Source organism: Triturus cristatus, chromosome 1_2 (assembly GCF_964204655.1).
Source record: "Triturus cristatus chromosome 1_2, aTriCri1.1, whole genome shotgun sequence".
Lineage (NCBI taxonomy): Eukaryota > Metazoa > Chordata > Amphibia > Caudata > Salamandridae > Triturus > Triturus cristatus.
Window position 1 is genome coordinate 922,634,242 of NC_140580.1, and position 20,414 is coordinate 922,654,655.

Below are 20,414 nucleotides of genomic sequence, written 5' to 3' on the forward strand. Positions count from 1 at the left end.
TATTATTGCTGTCAAATGGCATGTTCATGATTTGGTACTGTGCTTCAAGTCCACACCCTGACTTTCAACAACAAATTAATTGTAGTTGAGAAAGTTTGACATCAAACATGTATATGGGGGATGGCATCTTGTAAGTTGAGCAGAGTACTGGAAACTGGGCACTCTGGCTTTGAACAGAACCAATGTGGCACTGCAGCAGTGAAGCACAGCTATTTAAGATTGGCATTATGCAGGGATCCTATTTCAGCACGAGGACCAGTAGGCAGTTTTGAGCTCCCAATGGCAACTTCAATTTGAGTTTACAACAGGTGCTTTAAAATCAACTGAATGGTATTCAATAACACAGAAAAGGAGTTTAAAGTGCATATTATGCTCTACTGCATAAATCGTCCAAGCACAAGGTGCCAGGCACTCAGCAGAAAGAACCAGTAACTTCCAGGGTTCAAACCTTAGTTAAACATATACACAGTCCAACCCATTTATAGAATGGCGATAAGATGGTGCCACATTTATAATGATGATGCACTAATGCAAACTCTAACTGTCTAAGGCAACAGGTCAAGTTCCATCCAAGTGATAGAGACTTATTAGTTTGTAACAGGCTGTTAGAAATGGGGGTCTCTAGTTGGCAAGGGCTTGCACCTTTGTCCAAATAGGGACCCTTCTTCCTAGTCAGGATAAGGGAGTTACACTCCTAAAATAACCCCTGCTCACCCCTTTGGTAGCTTGGCACAAAGTCAGGCTTATCTTAGAGGCAGTGTGTAAAGCATTTGCACATATCCAACAGTAATACAGTGTAAGCACTACAAAAGGACACCACACCAGTTTAGAAAAATAGCCAATATTTTTATATACCTCAAGACCAGACCAAAAACGATAAAAATCCACAATACAGTGCCTAAAAATCTACAATTGTCAAAATAAGCTTTAAAAACAGTTCCTTGATGTCGATAGCTCCGCCCGGGACTATCACGGCGTCGTGATCAAACAAATCCAAACAGTTCTGGCTGACCGCGGCGTCGCGGGCCAGCTACGGTGTCAGAAAGACCCACAAACAGTACCTTTTAGAAATGCAGAGCATCGGCGGCCTCTCGTTGAGCTTCCGAAAACACGTTTCCGCAGGTGTCGGTTCCAGAGGTAGGTGCAGGAGTAGTTAGGGCCCTCGAAGTCACACGGGTTGCAGGTCGATCTCCTCTCTGTTGGAGTCAGGAGTGCTGGCGTCGGCAGGCGTCGGGTGCTGCGGTACGAAGTGCAGTGGTGCAGCGTGAGGTGCCCTCAGGTCGCAGTGTGAGCAGCAGCTCTGTGGCGGTGTCAGATGAAGGCGGTGCTCGTCACGGTGCAGGTCAAGGTGCAAGCAGCGGCGTCTTCGTTGCTGAAGCGCTGTTGTCGGCTGAAGAACTGGAGTCTATGGCGCCGGGGTCGGTAGGCCAAGGCTGCGGTGCCGGATGAGGGCGGTGCATCGTGTAACTTTACGAGCGGTGCCCTTGAACCACGGTGCAAGCAGTGTCGTCGAATTCGGCATGGAGCATCGTCGTCGGGGATACCAAGGCGTCTTCATGAAGCGAGGCGGTGTGGAGTGCGGTGCCCACAGGTCGCGGTGCAAGCAGCAGCTTGGTGGCGGCGTGAGCAGACGTAGTCGGTGAGACCAGGGTCGCGGTGCGGCAGTGCCCTCTGCGATGCCAAGGCGTCGTCATGATGCGAGGCGGTGCGGAGTGTGGTGTCCACAGGTCGCAGTGCGAGCAGCGGCTCGGTGGCGTCGTCATCGGTGAGACCAAAGTCGTGGTGCGGCAGTACCCTCTGCGGTGCCGTCAGGACACGGAGTCGGCAGCAGTGTCGTAGACGTCGTCGAGTTGCTTTTCCTCTGTTGCAGCACAAAACACACAGTTACCAGTGCTGCGGGCAGAAGAGCTTTAAGTCTTTTTTGTTCCTGAGACTTCTTGAACAGGAGGGGCAAGCTCTACCTCAAGCCCTTGGAGAAACTCACAAAGCAGATTGCAGAAAGTTCAGTCCAGTCCTTTCACTGCCCAAGACAGAAGCAGCCACTGCAGGCCAACACAGCAAAGCACACAGCAAAGTGGAAGTTCCCCCTCACAGCTTCTCCAGCTCTTCTTCTTGGCAGTCTTCTTGATCAAAAAGAGTTCTATAGTTCAGGGGTCTGAGCCCCAATATTTATATCCCCAAATCCTTTGATCCCTGAGGCAGAGTGTCTGTGCCCAGCCAGAACCAGTTCTGCCTTCTCTAGTGTGATTTCCTGGCAGGTGGTGGAGGCGGCATTGTCAGAGGTAGACCAGGCCCTTTGAGGTGCAAGGAAATCTCCTCCCCCTTCCCCTATTGCAGCACAGGTCTATTCATCCCTTTCCTGACCCTACCTAGACTATCTGGAGCCACTCCTGCTCCCCAGCCTTCTGTCATCCAAAACCCAGACAGGCAATCCACATTCCAGGAGAGGCACACGGGATGACTGTGCAAGAAAATACCTACTTTCTAAAAGTGGTACTTTCAAACACAGAACGTAAAAATCACCTTCATAAAAGATGCATCTTTAGATTCTGAGTTCAGGCATACTAAACTTTATTTTCCTACCTAGTTCCCAGGGCCAGTCATGTTTATAAGAAGCTATAAACAAACTTCCCATTCTGTCCTATGGGGAACAGGTAGCCTTGCAATAGTGAACAACGAAATGGGCTGTAATTCACTAACATGACATGCCACATGCACCAGGGCATGTCCTACCTTTCACATACAATGCACCCTGCCCACAGGGGTACCTTGGGCCTACCTTAGGGGTGACTGACATGTAGAAAAGGGAAGGTTTAGGGCCTGGCAAGTGGGTGCACTCGCCAAGTCGACATGGCAGGTCTGAGTTACCTTTTTAGGGCTACTCACATGGGTGGCACAATCAGTGCTGCAGGCTCACTAGTAGCATATGATTTACACACTCAGTGCACTTTACTAGGGACTAACAAGTAAATCAAATACCCAATTCTGGAAACACCAATCCATAACACAATTTACCACAGGAGCACTTGCACTTTACCACTGATCAGCAGTGAGAAAAGTGCGCAGAAACACTATGCCAGCAAAAACAGAGTCAAAACAGGGAGGGCAGAAAGCAAAAACTCAGGAGAAACACACCAAAAGATGCCAAGTCTAACACAGGCTTTTAAGGCTGAATGGAGGATTCAGAAGAAAACAAATAACGAAGACAGGGGAATACATACACCAAAGCAGCAGATGTTTTGGAAGGGGGGGGTCTCCTTTTAAGATGGTATGTTTAAAATGGCATAGCTGGTTGGATGGCACAATTAAAATGGCATAGCTCGCATCTCACCCACCGAAGGTGTCTTTGCACTTATGCAAGTGTTGTGTGGAGCAGTGCGATATGGCCAGAACTGCATCTTAAATGCCTCTCAAACAGACATCACTCATTTTTTGCAAACTATATGGTATTTTAGGTCAACCTGTTTATCCATTACACTAATCCATTACCTTGTGGGTACTTAATGTGCTCAATAACAATCAGTCTCAATAATATTATCATATCTCTTGAATGTAACTGTACTCAATCACCATTTCCCTAGGAAACCCTTCAGTTGCTAAAACTAGCCTGAGGAACTCAACTAGTTTCCTAAAGTTGGCATTGGTTACAAATCTCAGATCAATCCATTTACTATAATAAATAATCTAGGACCACTATCACAAAACGCAAGGCACTGGGTAACACATTCATAGGACCAATGAAGATGCTTGGGCATGGTCAGCATCCAGGCCACACAGCACAATCTTTCCAAATTATCCTGCACCCTGAGAACTAGTATACTCTGTGAGTGGCAAACACCACTAGAATCATGGCAGATGAAGGTGCAACATGGTCCCTAAGAGGGTTAGTGGTGACAGGGGTCACTGGTAAGCTTGGGGGGCCGTTCACACACTCTGATGCGTCTGCTGCTCGCATTGTGTGCTGGTCGCCCGTAACTGAACTTCCTGATGTCAGAAGAAAGGCAGAGAAAGGATCCAAAGGATGGATGGATAGCATGGGCGCCATCTAGGCAGCGCTGAAATTGCAACACGTAGTTGCATATTCTCTGACCAGATTCAGAGTCTGCTGCAGAGAACAATATAAGTTAGTAGCTCTGCCACACTCAATGCAGGCTATTGGCCTGCACTGACATAGACTGGCTGCTGCTCATTGACAAACATAATTGGTGGACATTACAGTGTCCTGGAGCTTTCATGTCCCAATTGCTCAGGTCTGGCAGCACAGGCTGGGCTCATGGGTGGTCTAGACAGGAATCAAATGTACTTCTATATTCTTTGGAGTAGTGACCCTGCTGCACAACAATGCTATTATGTGAAAGACGAGTATGGTGAAGAAAAGTGAAAGACTTCAGAGAATTACCAATCAAATGGCAAAAGCCTGAATTGTGAGGCATAAAGTCCACCTCAGGCTCCACAATCATGTGATAATGTAGACACAAAGACACTTGTGCTAGAAATGAATGGTGGGCTCAAGTCATTCAACAGCAAAACTGACACACTGTCCAATAAGCTGGATGATGTCAAAGAGAAAGCTGATAAACACACACAGGTAGACATGGCTCAGCAGTGCATCTCAGATCCAGAAGACTCAACCTCAAGCCAGAATGAAAAATCTCCTCCAAATGAAGTGAGTACTGAAGATGAGCTGTGCTAAAAAAGACCTGAAGTCAAATCTAGGCGAATTAAATGTCAGAATCCTGGGACTTGCAACGACCAAAGTGCTGTGCAATTCTGTAATCTTTTTAGAAAAACTTTGACTGACATTTTCATCAGTGCAAACTTTTAGGAAATTTCATAGAAAGAGAGCTTCAGTCATTTGTCCCACAACTCGTCAGGTTTTCCCCCTCCCAGCCCATGACAGGTACAGTAGTGAATTATCATAAGTGCGACAAAATACTGTACCTGGTGTGAGGAAAAGATGCAGTGCTCTTGATTTATCATGACTTTGCCCCAAGGAATAGAAGGCATTCATGCCAGCTAATATTTGAGACAGAAAAATGAAATATGCAATGCTGCATCTGGCTAAACTGAAGATCCTGCCAGGGGGAAACTGCCAATCTTCACAGACCACAAGCTGGTGATATAATTAGCAAATGACAAACTTTGGGAAACAAACAAATCAAACATAAAATAATGGAGCCAGGAACTGATTAACAGAGATGACTAGGTGCCGCTATATATGCGTGCTGCCAATTAAAGGCATTATTACCACAACAAAGTAGTTGATATGATTGCAATGGCTATTTATTGAGGGTCAACACTTCTAAAATGGTCAAGTCTGTGGGGTAGCGGTAACTGACATGTGCCCACATGCAGGTTGCATAGGGTCAGATTTTTGGATGAGGAGGGTGCTGATGTGAAGTGTGGAATGCTAGCTGTCCAGTTTAGAGGGAAGTAGTTTTATTATGCTATGATTGTAGTTCAACAAGGGGTGAACTGTGGGACAGATTTTTCGAGTATATGTGTAAGAACTAAAAGCGTGACAGGGGAGTGTCAACAAGTGAATTGCTTAGGCAATGGAATGATGCCAGTAATTAGCCACTGAACATTCACACTGCCACCTGGCAATCTAACTGGATTCTTGTATATTTGAGCAGACTTGAAACACAGCTAGCACTGTTACAGGAGACACGCTGGACTTCAGTTTCTGTGGGTACATATTCTACGAATTGGGGGCATGCAGACGTTCTTCTCCTCATAGGGCACCCATCGTGGTGGCGAAGAAGAAGCCCAAGCAACCAGATGCTGTCCACATCTGTGTGGACATAAGAGTTCCCAACCAGGCTATAAAGCGCAAACGTCATCTCATGCCAACCATAGATGGCATGATTGGTGAGCTGTCAGGATCCAGGTGGTTTTCTAAAATGGACCTGTGGTCAGGATACCACTAAATCCCGCTACACCCAGACTAACGCCCCATCACCACATTTTTCCACCCATGCCAGCCTATAGAGGTACACCAAGCTAAACTCTGGTATTTCCAGGGCAGCCGAAGTTTTCCAGAACATTGTGACGTGTGTGTTACAAGGCCTGCCCTGTGTGCTGAATGTGAGCGCTGATATTCTCGTACACCCTCCCATGCTGGGCGAACACCTGACCTTCCTTCACGGTCTTCATGCGACTTAAGGAACGAGGATTAACACTTCATAGAGAAAAGTGTGACTTAATGCGGAGGGACATCTGTTTCTTTGGATACCGTTTCTCAGACAAAGGCATTTGGCCCGACCCTGACATGGTGAAAGACATACAAGATGCCCCTGCTCCAGCCTCGGTATCCAGAGTTTACAGCTTTCTGGGGATGGTGACGTACTGTGGGTGTTTCATGCATAACCTGGCAGACATCACCGGCCCACTCAGAGAGCTCACAAAGTCACCTAGCCCCTGGGTGTGGGGACCAGAGCAAGAAGGGTCCGTGCGACAAACCAAAGCTGCGCTGCCTATTTCAACCCACAGTTGGACTCTCAACTGGTGGTAGACGCCAGCCCTACGGGCCCCGGAGCTGTGTTGGCCCAACGGCAAGGGTGCGGAGAATGAGCCCCAGTAGCCTACGCCAGCCGTGCGCTCACGTCCATGGAACAGCGTTATTCCTAAATTGAGCAGGAGGCAATCACTGTCTTGTGGGGCTGCTGATATTTCTACATCTATCACTAAGGCCATCCATTTACCATCGTCACAGATCACAAGTCGTTGATTCCTCTATTCCGTGGATCATCTTCGAAGCCTCCCCTCAGGATAGAAATTGATTTTGCAGGAGTTCCAATTCTCCATCGAATACCGAGACAGCAGAAGCTCTGGCGACTGAAGAATACGTCAGATTCATTGTAGATTGTTCCAGACCTCTATTTAGCAGAGGTGGTGGAAGCTACTTACCTTGATGACTGCTTACAAATAGCCGTCAAAGCCACGATGACAGGAGACTGGTTACCACATCTGAACCCCTCTCCTTTCCGCACCGAAGAGGCCAAGTCGGTTCTGTTACTGGGGAGGGCTGCCTGTCACGAGTCCCATGACTGGGGCTACCAAGAAGCCTAACGCAGAAAGCAGCCATCCTTGCACACGGGGCACATCGTCAAATCTAAAAACAGACTCCGGAGCAAGGTTTGGTTCCCAGGGCTCAATTAATCAGTTGAGGCAGTTCTGTGATATCGCCCCGTTTGTCTTGCTACCAGCCAGCCAGACCATCCCTCGATGGTCATTACAGAAGAAGGTCCTAGTGCCTGTTGGCAAAGAGTCAGTGCGGACTTCGGCAGTCTCCCCAATGGTGCCCACATATTGGTAGTGATAGACGACTACTCCCGCTACCCGGAGGTTGAAATTGTGTCAAATTGTGTCATGGCCACCCACAGTCTTTTGGGAGAAATCTGCATGGGCAACGGGCGCACCCCTTCAATGGTGCAGAGCTGGCCGAGTATCTACTCTTCAAGGACACCAAGCATAGCCGCATAACCCAGTGTTGCCCCCAAAACAATGGGGAGGTGGAGCGCCTGAGGAGAACCCTCACAATAGTGCTCTAGATTGCAGTGGCTGAGGCAGACAAAGTTGAGTGCGCTTTATACCACTTCCTAGAGCAGAACCAACTCACACCCCACTCTATGACTGGGATCTCCCCAAGTAAACTGTGTTTTGGAAGGACAGTGGTTGATACCATTCCACAACACCCTGAGTGGGAAGAAACGCAACAGCGTCTCCCTTTGTTTCATCACCAGGTGCATCTGACCCACTGTTAGTGGCCAGCGGCCAGAATCAAGAGGCTGCTGATGCATCGAGAGAGACCGCACCAAGTTTGGCCGCCAGGGGTGGCAATAAACATTATCTGTTGAAGTCCCACCCGAGCCGTCTCAATGATATGCTGACTTTGTGTGTGATTGACTTTAGGGCCTGGAGGCGTTGCATCAATTGTGAGTAGGCCCACCTCATCTGAAGTGTTGGAAGTAATGAGAAGGGGAGGGAATGTTTTGTTATTATTGGTGGAATGGAATAATATGATACTGTGAGTTTTGAAATTTTGTTATATATTTATTCTATGGTAAAGGAGGGATGTAGTGTTGCAGGAGGCTGGACATCAGCACTAGGTTTTTTGTGACAAAGGGGGGGGGGGAAGCATGCACCCCTGTGTACTTAGGTGTAATGAAAGTATCAGCATATGCGCCTGACAAGTTAATAAAAAGCCCAGAGCTGGTGCGTGGTTAGGTTTTGGACCACCAACGATATATCAGAGTGTGTGGTCCCTTATTTCCATGGTTCTGGCCCTAATTCAGGCGCACTACAGAAAGAACCATTAGTACAAAGGGATTTCTCTTATATTCCTATAACCGTAAGCAGAGATAATGTGGAAAGGAGTATTGTTAGGCAGGGCAGGTTTGGCTCCTATGATATCAACTTTCTAAACATAAATCACCAATATACATATGACTCAAACTTATTTGAGAAGATCATTTTTGATATTTGACAGGTTAGATGCAGGAACACTATTCTTGCATCAGAGTGTTCAAACTGTGGCTAATTCTCTCCTTCATAAATCTAAAACTGCTGCACATATACAAGAAGCAACAAAAAAATAATTGGCAAACGCTCATACTACTATGGGAAATACAGTTCATGGCAGACGAAACGCCCCCCCCTCCGCCCCACAGTGTCTTTCTCTATCATCAGCTCCGAGCTACATGCCGTGAGTTACATGAAAGTTTCCACACACTCCAAACACTTGAACACATGTTAACCAACGGCTCACCTCGTACTCTAGTCACTCAATTGTATTCTGTGATCCAGGATAAGGTGCTGGTAAACACTCTGGCTGCCCGCAAAGCCTGGGAGCCTGACACGGACCCTCCCAATCACCGACGCTCAAAGGGCATACTACTGTGGACAAACTGCAGCCCTTTCACCCAACTACAGACTTTGGCTCATCCATTTTGAATTCCTACACAGGCTATATAGCACCCTGGTGCAACTAGTCTGCATAGGGTTAGTTGAAGATGTCCTGCAAGCCTCATTCCTACACCTTTCCTGGGAGTGTCCACGAGTGGCGAGCCATTGGTCTGAGGTCTTTTTGGTTCTGCTTCAGATTACTGGCCAATCACTCACACAGAACGCACTGGTTGGTCTCTTGGGATACGCTGAAGATGTCCCTCCTGAGGTCTGGTGCCTGACGGCCATACTCCTGCTTTTGGCTAAATGGCAGGTCACTGTGCATTGAGGACAGTGGCCTGCGCCCAGAGCAGAGACTTGGTTGAGCAATGCGGTTTATTGCCAGGAACAACTCTGTACCTACTGGGAACCAATGTCCCTAGGATCTTACCCAAAGGACATTTTGGAACCACTGCTGACATACTTGAGACAGGGAGACATACCTCCACTGCCTGATGCTGCGGGGGACTCGCTGAAAGCTGGCCTCTCTGCTTTACCTGAAGGTGCCGCCAGCCCTCTTGGCGGTCCAGCTCTAGACCACCCCAACACCATGTGCTCTCAAGTGATTGGATGACCAGTGCCTCTGTACATTAGTAATTTCTTTACTTGCATGTTGATACAATGATCTACAATATATTACAATTAATTTCCTGCTGTTTGAATCATTTCTCTGCTGGGGGCGATGCTATAATGATTACTGTTGTATTTACATGAATGCATTACCATCCCTTGTTCTCACCCCCTTCCTCTTGTCCCACCTCTCCTCCCCTTCGGGAGTGGTTGTCTTGTTATTGTTATCTTAATGAAATGCCAATAAAAACATTTTGTTTAAAGAAATACAGGTCCAGCACATGTCCACCCTGACCAATAAAAAAGGTGTGCAGTTCCGAGAGAGTTTCTAAAAGACACAATTCAGGTCTAAGTAACTCTTCAGGTAAAACAGAGTATCCTTTTTGGGATGCACAGGCCTTCACCCACCAAGGTGGGAGGCTTCATCATGGAACCATACTCCTCATTGGGCAAGCACTGCAATGCCCAATGGCGCCCGTATAGGAGCTCTTTGCAGGTTATCTTTTTTCAGGCAATGCGTCTGAAACTACTCAGCCACCCGACAATTGCCTCTAAGTCCTATGGGCAAGGTAGAAGTAGATTGGAAGGAATGATAATCAGATTAAAGTGAACTAAGGCTATCCAAATGATTTTTATTGTGAATGGATGTCCTTGTTACGGTTAATCCTCAAGTTCACTTCCGAGTCTACATGTTTCTTGCTTTGGTGCCCCTACCTGGGATCAGTGGCAATTCATCAGGACTGAAATGTAATATTCCTGATCTACAGCCGTCAGACCTCTCTAGTGTTTTGATGGTGGCCACCATAAGTGTCCTACCTCATGGTACATGTCCTATTTAGGAAGAAGACTATTTTACTTGCATGAACAAGTTTTTTCTTTTTAAATGCTTAGACCCATTGATACAAAATTAAAAGACAAACAAAAAGATAAGCCCAAAATTGTTAAACACTTTTTCTTTGTTGTTTCTGTTTTGTGATAGCAGCACAAACACAGCCATTCAATGTACACACTAACTTTACAACACATAGTGAAACATTTCCAGATCCATCACCCATTACAGCATTCACTAAAGATTTATCATCAGCACGTATTGCAAATGGTCTATATCACAAAATAGTATTCAATATATTTACTGTCCAGACACAAGCTAATAGTTCTCATTTTATGACTGAGTAGTTAAGTTGCACTCCTTTCATTTTTCAGCATGAAAATGCTTTTGTACAAAACTTTTTTCCTTTCACTTGGCTGAATATAGCCCACATTCTTTTATGCCTTGCATTTACTGTGATCACCAATTGCCAAGACTCATTAAATGATTGCAAAGAAAGATGCCTCTCGCAGTTCTTTGTCTTCCGTCCTAGTATGAACAGTTTCAAAACTTCCAAAAAGAACACGGTTCTGACCAGTCTCCCTGCAGATAGTTTCTAAGCCAGCAGATAAGAGTACAACACAGCAGAGGCCATGAATTAGAACAATGCTAATTCATTAAAATATAACAAAATACTAAAATTAAAGTTTATAAAATACTCCAATTGATGAGAAAGATGATTCTATGTTAGGAACAATGGCAAGGATTGTGCACTTTTATTCAACAGCAGTCATTACTAAGTGCATTCCTTTTCTGTTACAATAACTACATTTCCCAACAAACATATAACCAAGAAACTTAGAGCTTTATTTAGATCTTGGCAGATGGAATATTCAGTTACAAATGTTACAATCTCCATAGGATTTAATGCGATCATGATACTGCAGACGGGATCTCCGCCACATTTGTGTCAAAGTATTCCCCTCCTCCAAAATCTAAATTTGGCCCAAAGTAACTGCTTGATTCACCAATCACAATAGCCCTTGCATCTTCAAGTCCCCTGTCCAAATGCTTCACTGTTCATAGAAAAGTTAAGTTACGTCTTTTGCTTTTCTATTTAGCATTGTAATGTGGATTGATTGCGATCTTTACTGTACACAGTATTTGTTTGTTGCCACAAAATTTGTAGTATTTTTGGACCTGACAACTTGCAGGGTAGGACATGTTTGAAACCAAGGAGATACCTCACACTACATCAGCTGAATGGGTTCTGTATGCTATGGTAGCGGATTATGTGGCCAGAAAAATCAGACAGTCCCTAAATAAGGAAGTTAGGACGAGACTGAGGAGAGAAGCCCCAGAAAATCCTTGGAGGGCAAGACTTCTAAGATGTGCATCTTTTTCCTCTCCAAGTATACGAAAGATCCAAAGAACGGAATCAATCACTTGTGGAGGGATTGCCAGGACAAACTCCTAGATGTGGCTGTCACTCTAACAAAATTCTTAGCTGAGGAAGCCAAAAACCTCAGGCAGTGTGTGTACGTGAACAACATCAACTGCACACTATACGTGGAAAAATGCGGATCCCTTCAAAGGAACCTTTTGGGGACCCTTTTTTCAAGGAGCTGGGAAATTCGTGGCAACTTTTTCATCCCTAGGCAAGGCTCAGCCATCCATTCAGAAAAATTTCCCCAGGAAGGTTTTAGCCAGGGCCAGATGAGGCACCTTCGGCCGTTGGTATAATTGAGTCTTCTTCAAAGGACAGAACAATAGGAATAATGAATGGCAAGATAACCTGTCAAGCAAGAAAAAATTTCCCCTCACAAGGCTTTTCCAGAGGCAGAAGAGGATCATGCAGGGAGCCAGTGCCCCAGGGGGATTTCCCGGTATGCATTATCCATTTTTCCCTTCTGGACATAGGTGATGTTTGCGGTGATTCCATAGCAGATGGGAAGAACGGAAGAATGGTACATAGGTCTTCAAAATGGTTCAGAATTTCCATTAGAATTTTGTCAAACCCAAATTCAGATTTGTTGTCCTGTCCCTCTGAGATTCTCAGGCCAAGAGATCATATTCATCGATAAAGAGGTGAAGAAGATGGAAATCAAAAGGTGCAATTAAGAGGTCGGTAATAAACCCAAGAGGGGTTCTAAGCAACATCTTCCTGTTCAGGAAGAAAGACAAAGGTTTTCATCCAGTAATAAACCTAAATGAATTCAACAAGTGGGTGGCTTACTGCCACTTCAAGATGGAGGGCCTCGTTTTAGGTCTTGCCTAGGTTGCATATGCACTGCATGCCCTGTCTCAAAGAGACATGTTGTCTCTAGGATATGGGCTTAAAAAAAAGCCCATCTTTTTCATTGGTTGCTCTTACTGTCCTTTGGAAAAGCTAGCTTTTCATTGGTGAATACACCTAGTGTCCCTCCTTTTGTTCCACCCTGGAGACAGCCCCTGCGACATGAATGCTTTTACTATGGGCCTTATATTTTCCTTCACTGCACTACTTTGTCTTTTGCTCTGTCCTCGCTGCTGCTCCCAGTTCACTTAATCTCCTGTGTCATTCCCAGAACAACACCTCCTGCTCCTTGCAACTGCTTGTTTGTATTCTGAGCAGTTGCTCTTCGCTTCCTCTCATGGGCTGCAGCTAACTCCTCCTCCAAACGCCCTCTCCCTGTTAATGACATGAGGAGGAAGCTGGAAATGCGTTTTCATCAAATACCGTAGTGTAGTAGGTGTTACAGTAATTCACGTTTGCTGGGTGATTGTTTCTGTTTTTTGGTGCTTTACAAACATTCTTTTACTTTGAGCTAGGCGAGCAATCATATCGAAACCATAAGTATTATGGAGACTTCGGTTTCACTTAAGAGTCACTTTTATTTCCTGCATCACGTACCACAGAATCCATCTTCCAAATCCAAGATGGATGCTAGAAGGTACTTTCCTGGTAACTTGCATAAAATCAGATGGTTTCTGTTGATTGTGCGTTGTTTTTTTTGTGCCACAAAATCCTGACATCATCTTGGACTATGTACTGTGTTTATGCACTCACAATCTTTGCTAATAACGTAGCCACTGCACACCGAGTAAAAATGATTCATTCAGGAGCACACAATGGGACAGATGAACCACAGGATACACCATCACAGGCAATGAATCCCTGACACAGAGGCTGACCTTGTCTGCTGCTGGTGTCCTTGCTTACGGACTTATCCAGTGCCCATAGATCTCCTAGAAATGCAGGTTTGCTTTGTACAGTTTACATTTAAATTACCCGCGGATGGAGTTGGCACCCAGAGAAGGGCGTTTGGGCAATCTGTATGTACTTCATGTGCAGTTCACAATGTATAAATGTATGCAAGTATGTGCACTGCCCAGTGCTATATGCAGTGTGTGTACACCGCCTAAAATTAACAGGAATTAAATATTGTCTTGTCTTCAAAGGAGCTACCTGTGTCTGTTTCAATACTTAAGCACTTTCATCGAATACCTGCTTCAGCACACTGAGAATACCTAAACCTGTGAAAATATGTTCATTTAAATGGGCTTGTCATTGAAAAAATAAAGTAGCAGTGTATGTGGCCACTACTGCTCCATCAACAATTACCAATGTTAAGAATTCTAGAATGTGCTTCTTGAGGTTTTTCCTTGTGACATGATTATTAGGATGGTCCCTTACATCCATTTATGCAGGCGCTCCAATCACTACCGGTGGAATCAAGGATCGGGTTCAAGTACTTTATATTGTTCACTAGGCCTTTAGAAACAAAGCTTCTGCCCACTTTTAAAGGCATGCTTTCTTCTGCGCCAAGAACCTTCAGCCCACTATCTCTCATTGATTCACAAATGCTGTTTCAAGTGGCACTATTATGGTGGATGATCACCAGCAGAGCAGGGTCCTAAACTCCGGAACACTCAGGTACCTTTCTAGGAGCAGAAGCAAACTGTCTCCTAGTCAAGAAACTTCTCCACACTAATCTATTCAATTAGTCTTTCAACTGAAGAACTCTTTCTGTGCCAGCCAGCGGAGAATGCTATATCAGGGGGACCCTCTGAGCCTAACTAGACTCTAATTTACTCCTATGACTTTATTTCTATTTTGCTGTTCTATCTTAGTGCTCTGATGTTACCATAAACTGAAACACGACGCTTTAAAAAACTATATAATTAAAAAAGAGACTGTGATGCTCTATCGTGACATTGTCTGTATAAGAAGCTGTTTGTGTGTGCACACATATATGCAAAGAATATTTGTTAGAAGCAGAGGGACACTACACATTATATATGGTGCAAGTCATGTGGCCATCAACTTAATATGAGTGAGCTACTGCAGTGTAAGGGTTATGGACCATATGCCCTTACAGATGACCTAGCCAGTTGCGTGTCAGAACGTTTCTATTGCACAGTAAACTTATCTGTTGACATTTTATTTTTAATATTCTATCTTTGATATTGTATCCTATAAAAACTATGGGTTCGATATTCAGAGGCACAGGCATCACAATCACCCGAGATATATCAGTAACATTATTTTGGATTAATAGTAGGGTTTTTAAACACTTTAATAAATGGAGTGGTTCATAAGAATTAGAAAGTGTGACCTTCAGCATCAACCTTATGAAAATTAAGAACCAACAAAAAATACACAAGCAAGAGCGGATAGTACGTCCTCACATACAAACATGCTTTATTTAATCGCTCCCCCACATCAAAAACCTGCAAGCATTTCTCCTTTCATTCCTTATTATTTCTTGCATTGTTATATAGTGCAAATAAAGTTCAATTACAGAAGTTGCCCAGTGGGGTTTAATGTGCTGCATAGCTAAACACTTATACGGTTCCAAAGGCAAGACCTACTGGCTATGCCAATGCTTGCATTATTTTATGGCCTCTACAGCCGGGGAGGGCGATATAGGATCGACATTTCAGTTGCACATCACAGGTCCTTATTTAAAATGGAGAAAGGGTAATGCAGTTATATTTTTTTAAGACTGCAATACAACACAGTGAATGAAGGCAGTCCATGAATTCCAGTAGAGCAAGGTTCATACACTGCTCAAACAATTGTGCTTCTAAATTCAGTGCATACTTTTCAGAGCATGGTGTGTTAAATCTGTCATCTTATTGTGACCCTCACACTCATTCTAAAAGCTGTTCAATATTCTAGCTAGGCAGTCACACACAAAATGTTATAGTGCTGTTCACTTGCATCAAGACACTTGCCTTTCTGTTTGTGCATTTAATAGCCTTGAAATGTGTCCATACATGTTTCCAGATGCAAGCATGTATTTCTGTTTCAGACTGCATGACCCACTGTATAGTAATTCCATAGCTATTCGATCCCTGGTGGCACATCACCCAGGATGATATACTGCATTGCTAAACACTAAGAAGGTCCCAAAGGCCACTGCATTCCAAACCAAAACACATACTAAAAGACATTCTCGTTTACAACACCAATGGCTCTAACTCTCACAAACATGAGACCTATTGCATTGCAAATGTTTGTTTTGATATGCTGGTTATGGAGGACTGGATGGTTAGGTTCAATGTGAAGGATGCCTATTGAACGGTTCCCATCTTACACCCACACAGGAGATGTTTTCAATTCTGGTGGGGGGGACCAGCTGCACGAATTTCAAACCCTATCATTCAGACTGTCCTCAGACCCTTGATAGTGTACCAAGTTTATAAGTTCTGTGGTGGAATACTTGAAGACAAGAGGCATCAGACTGATCATATACTTGGATGATCGATAGCAACTTTCATCCGTTCGGAACATGATTATTGCTCTGCTACAGGCCATGTGGTGTGTCATAAACAATAAGCCGGTGTGCTCCTGGGCCAAACAATCCCTGATCCCTCACACAACTATCCTGAATAGTAGGGGGGTCTGCCAGCGTCAATAAATCTTCCCAGATTGCCTTCACTACAGAGCTCTTCAGAGATTGAAGGCGAATCATCTCGGTGGATGAGAAAAGTTCTCAAAATCATGCAGCTATTGTTGGAAGCCAGAATGGAAATCTAGTAGTGGCTGGATCATATGAAAGTGTGGAATGGTAAGACAATCTCTGGAGCCTCACAGGACATGTTTAAAGAATCAGAGGCTAGTCAATGGGGTTGGGGAGCCAGGTATGGAGAACTCTTCAGGTGAGAAAGATGGATGGGGACAAGTCGAAACTCCACATAAATTGTCTGGAATTTCTAGTGGGCCTGTTTGCTATCAAATCCCTCATGAAAGACAAGGTGTCTTTCTGTGTACTATTGAAAACGGACAATGCATCTGTAGTGACAAACATCAAACAACCAGGAGAGACAGCAAGTTCAGAAACCTGGCAGAACTAGCGACCGATTTCTGGCACCTGTCTGGAGAGATAAATATTGGTGAAAGATAAATACTTGTCAGAAAAACAAAATAAAGTAGTAGAATGGAATTTGAGATTCAGGAGGGACTCAAGCAATTGGAAACTAAAATGCCAAGACTTGAAGACACTGATGTCCAGATGGGGTCCTTGCCAAACTGACCTTATTACTCCAGCATCAATAATCAGCTTCCAGATTACTTGAGCTGAAAACCACATCCATGGGTGGCAACAATGGATGACTTCCTGCGTGATTTGTTGGGCAATCAGACTTCTGTATTTCCACTGTTCATCATGATTGCCAGGTTCTCGGCCCAAGTGAGATAACACACAGGAGATCTGATTCTTGTGACTCCCCATTTGGAGATCACAAGCATGGTTCCCAAATCTACTGGTTCAATCATGGGCAGCCAGAGAGCGCTATCCCAGATTATGTGTCCGGGTTAGGCCCATGTAGTGAAGCTGCATATTCACTTACATTGTCCTCTTTTTGCACAATAACATTACTGCTGTGACCTTTTGCCCATATGTACGTGTGTGACAACGTTGGATTCATTTCTCTGAAACTATTTCTGTTTACACATCTGGCTTCACATAACATTATCACAATGCCTCAAACACCAAGTACTTATGCATGATGTACAAATGTCGTTTTATCTTCATCCACGGGACGACAAGGCTATCTACAAATCTATAACATTGCTAATTAATGTGTACATCGCAAGGATGCTTTTCATTATAAATAATGAGCATCTCGGAGAATTAGCAGAGGAGGCACTTCGGCTGACACCGAGGATCCCTGCATGCTGAGACTTCACCACGTGGCGGTTTGACATCTCAGTGAGGGGTGGCCAGTTTGTGACCAAGACGGGGTCCTACATTCTCTCCCACAAGATAATGGGATTGGATCATCCCTTGGGGAGATTCTTGATTCTACACCTACTCACATTCTAGACACACAGAGTAGTGTTTGCATAGTAGTAGACCTGATTACTACCTTGTTTTATATGCCTGCATATATGCACTGTTTTAGCACTATGGTAGAACTATATCTGCTATTTACTCTTTTGGTGCTTGTAATCACTTTTATCTGCTTCTGTCTACTGATTATCGCAGCACCTGTATTCTAAACAAGAATAACATTGGTTCAATAAATATATTTAAAACGTCCCAGTGTGTATTCTCTGTATATTTTTCTGAGAACAAAGGAGCAGGAGTGACTGAGTGAGAGGGTATTGATCTGTTAGCACGATCCCTGAGGGATCAGGGTTGTCATGTTTAGTGGTTGTCTAAAACAAAGTGTGTGTGGTATGTTGTGATAAAGTCTATAAACACATGGCAATGGAAGTCGGACCACAGCGGGACAAGACAACTTCTGATAGTAGTAAATAAACCTTTCAAAAAGGTTTCAATCTCCTTCCATCGCTAGGAGGGTAAAGTGGATTATGCCAGATGCAGGCATAGATGCGGTCTGCTTCTGAGCACATTCAACAAGAGGCGCTATGGCCTCCAAAGCTGTCACAGTGGGACGGCAAATGGAGACTATTATGAATGCAAAAGACTGGTCGTTAGAAACAACCTTTGAGAAATTTTTACTTCAAGCTCATGTCCAAAGCGCTGTCCTTAGTGATAAGTTGGCGTTGAACATGCATATTCTTCTCCTCTAACCCTGACACATAATGTAACATTTTCAAGCCATCAAAAGGATTGTTTCAAAGGACACTGAGGCGAGGATTATTTCTCCCAGGAAACTTATGGGAAAGATTTTTCCCACCATGAGTTACTTCATTAAGAATACGTTTATTAAAATTCAGTGATAGCATTTTGCAATATAAGTCCATGAAAATATCATGTTTTATTATGTTAAATGTTATATAGAGTAAAAAAAATGTTTTTATATAATGTGTTTATTAAAGATGAGAACTGAATGGATATATGTGTGCTGAAAGAACTGGGTTATGGATTTGTATCTTTTTACTAGGATTGGATCAGAGGAATGAACACTGAGTCGAAGGGAGGTTAAGAATTCCGCGCAAGAAAAAATAAGACATTATGATTTGGACAGGGGAATTATGAGATGCAAGGACTACTGTGTTTGGTGGAACGCATGGTTACTGTGCTGCATGATTATTTCCGTGTTCTTTGGAATATGTACTTAGTTTCATTTAACAGCAGTTGTTACCAAGGAAAGACAGGCATAATCCTCGCCTGTGTCCTTAATCTAATTAGAACTTACCTTCTCAATAGGTAGGATATTTTACATTATACACCACTACCCGTACACAAATATGACAGAAAGGTCAAACAAAGTCACGTTGCAATTAAGAAAAACATCGGCTGTGTGCAGCAAAAAATCAGTGTTGGCAGGACTTAGATCACACACTTAAATCTCATGCTTAGGTTGAACAGATGATTCCATGTCAACAAGACTCTGTTTTCCCAGCTATGGGCTTTTCTTTTACCAGTAATCACGTTCATGTGTATTATTGTAACCGGCTTACTAGTATCAAATCCCAGGAGTGGAAAAAGTGTCCGGGTGACAAGGAGTCACATATGAGCTACTCTGCAATAAAACGTTGCGATTCGTGTTACTGAGCTTGAACGGGGATTATTTCTGGAGGTACATCTATTGAGATCAGCTTTTATATTGGCATAGGTACAGGTACCTTCCAATATAACTGAGGATGGAATTCTGGCACACTGAATTGGCTTTAAAGGAGCAACGATATTCTTTCAAGGAGTCCAATTCTTGGGTCAAACTCGTAGAGTAGGGCTGGTATAATCTCGCATATTTTGGGAGGATCATCACCGTGTCAAGGAGCCTGAAAATACTTTAACACCCGTCACCTCTCAGGTATCAATTTCTTAACATGCCCCTACAAAAAAACGCTCCTCCTACCTGCTGCGGTGTATGAGGGGGTCAACGAAACATCGGATTACTTCCGGTAGTCGTCCGAAAACTTCCGCCCGAAACGAAACAAAGGAGGAATCAGCGAGGTAGACATAAAGAAAGGACTACAATCTTCTCGGTGTCCAGTTTGTAATAGGCTAATTTGGATATCTAACCAGTAGCCGTCCTTTTAGTATGTTGTTATTTTTTGGTCGTATTTTTACAGCAGGGGATGGTTGTTTATTGCTGGTAAAACCTCCGAACATGCACGTGCAAGTTTAGCTCTGTCCGCTGTCCAACGTTAATCGGGATTTCACTGGCGCTAGTAACTGTAAGTTCCTTATCGTCATATTGTCAGTCGGTATATTATTAAAGTACCGAATTATTGTGATAATGGTCAACGATAGGAGGTGCACGTTTTGAACGGAGATGTGTAGGATCAGAGGAATGACGTGAGAAGTAAGCAGTAGCAGGGAATGTTGGTCTTTTGTAAAGTATGGCTTTTCAAACCAAAAAATCCGAATAGGAGCAGATATAGACGTTGGTGTAGAATGCTGCCCCCAACTATAGACACAGAAGAACTACATTGACAGCACTCAATGACAGGGAAGAAGGACTATGTTAGTTAATCTCTCAGAGTCATGAAGTTTATAGGTCGACCCTGGGCAGAGCATGCACTGTTTTGCGAGGCATGCTGTATTGAGGTAGGGACTTTAAGCTCCGACCACATTTTTAGGTCTCGTTAGGTCTCGCCTGACCGAGCGCATGCGCTGGTCTGGCGAGACTTATTGAGAGGGCTCCAAAAAGTGCTACCAGGCCACCCTAGAGCTACAGTGCACGT

At 44.2% G+C, this 20,414-nt stretch overlaps 2 protein-coding genes across 4 annotated transcripts in view; one reads left to right on the top strand and one right to left on the bottom strand.

The window, feature by feature from the left end:
* Positions 1 to 19,704, bottom strand: part of LZIC (leucine zipper and CTNNBIP1 domain containing) — a 118,595-nt gene extending 98,891 nt beyond the window's left edge. The window contains exon 1 of the mRNA XM_085609802.1: positions 19,583 to 19,704. The gene's annotated coding sequence lies outside the window, so the exon portion shown is untranslated. The remainder of the gene's footprint in view (positions 1 to 19,582) is intronic.
* A 47-nt stretch (positions 19,705 to 19,751) lies between these two features.
* Positions 19,752 to 20,414, top strand: part of NMNAT1 (nicotinamide nucleotide adenylyltransferase 1) — a 260,444-nt gene continuing 259,781 nt past the window's right edge. The window contains exon 1 of one of the 3 annotated variants that reach the window (XM_085609796.1): positions 19,752 to 19,904. The gene's annotated coding sequence lies outside the window, so the exon portion shown is untranslated. The remainder of the gene's footprint in view (positions 19,905 to 20,414) is intronic. The other 2 variants (XM_085609795.1, XM_085609794.1) reach the window with 2 other exon arrangements.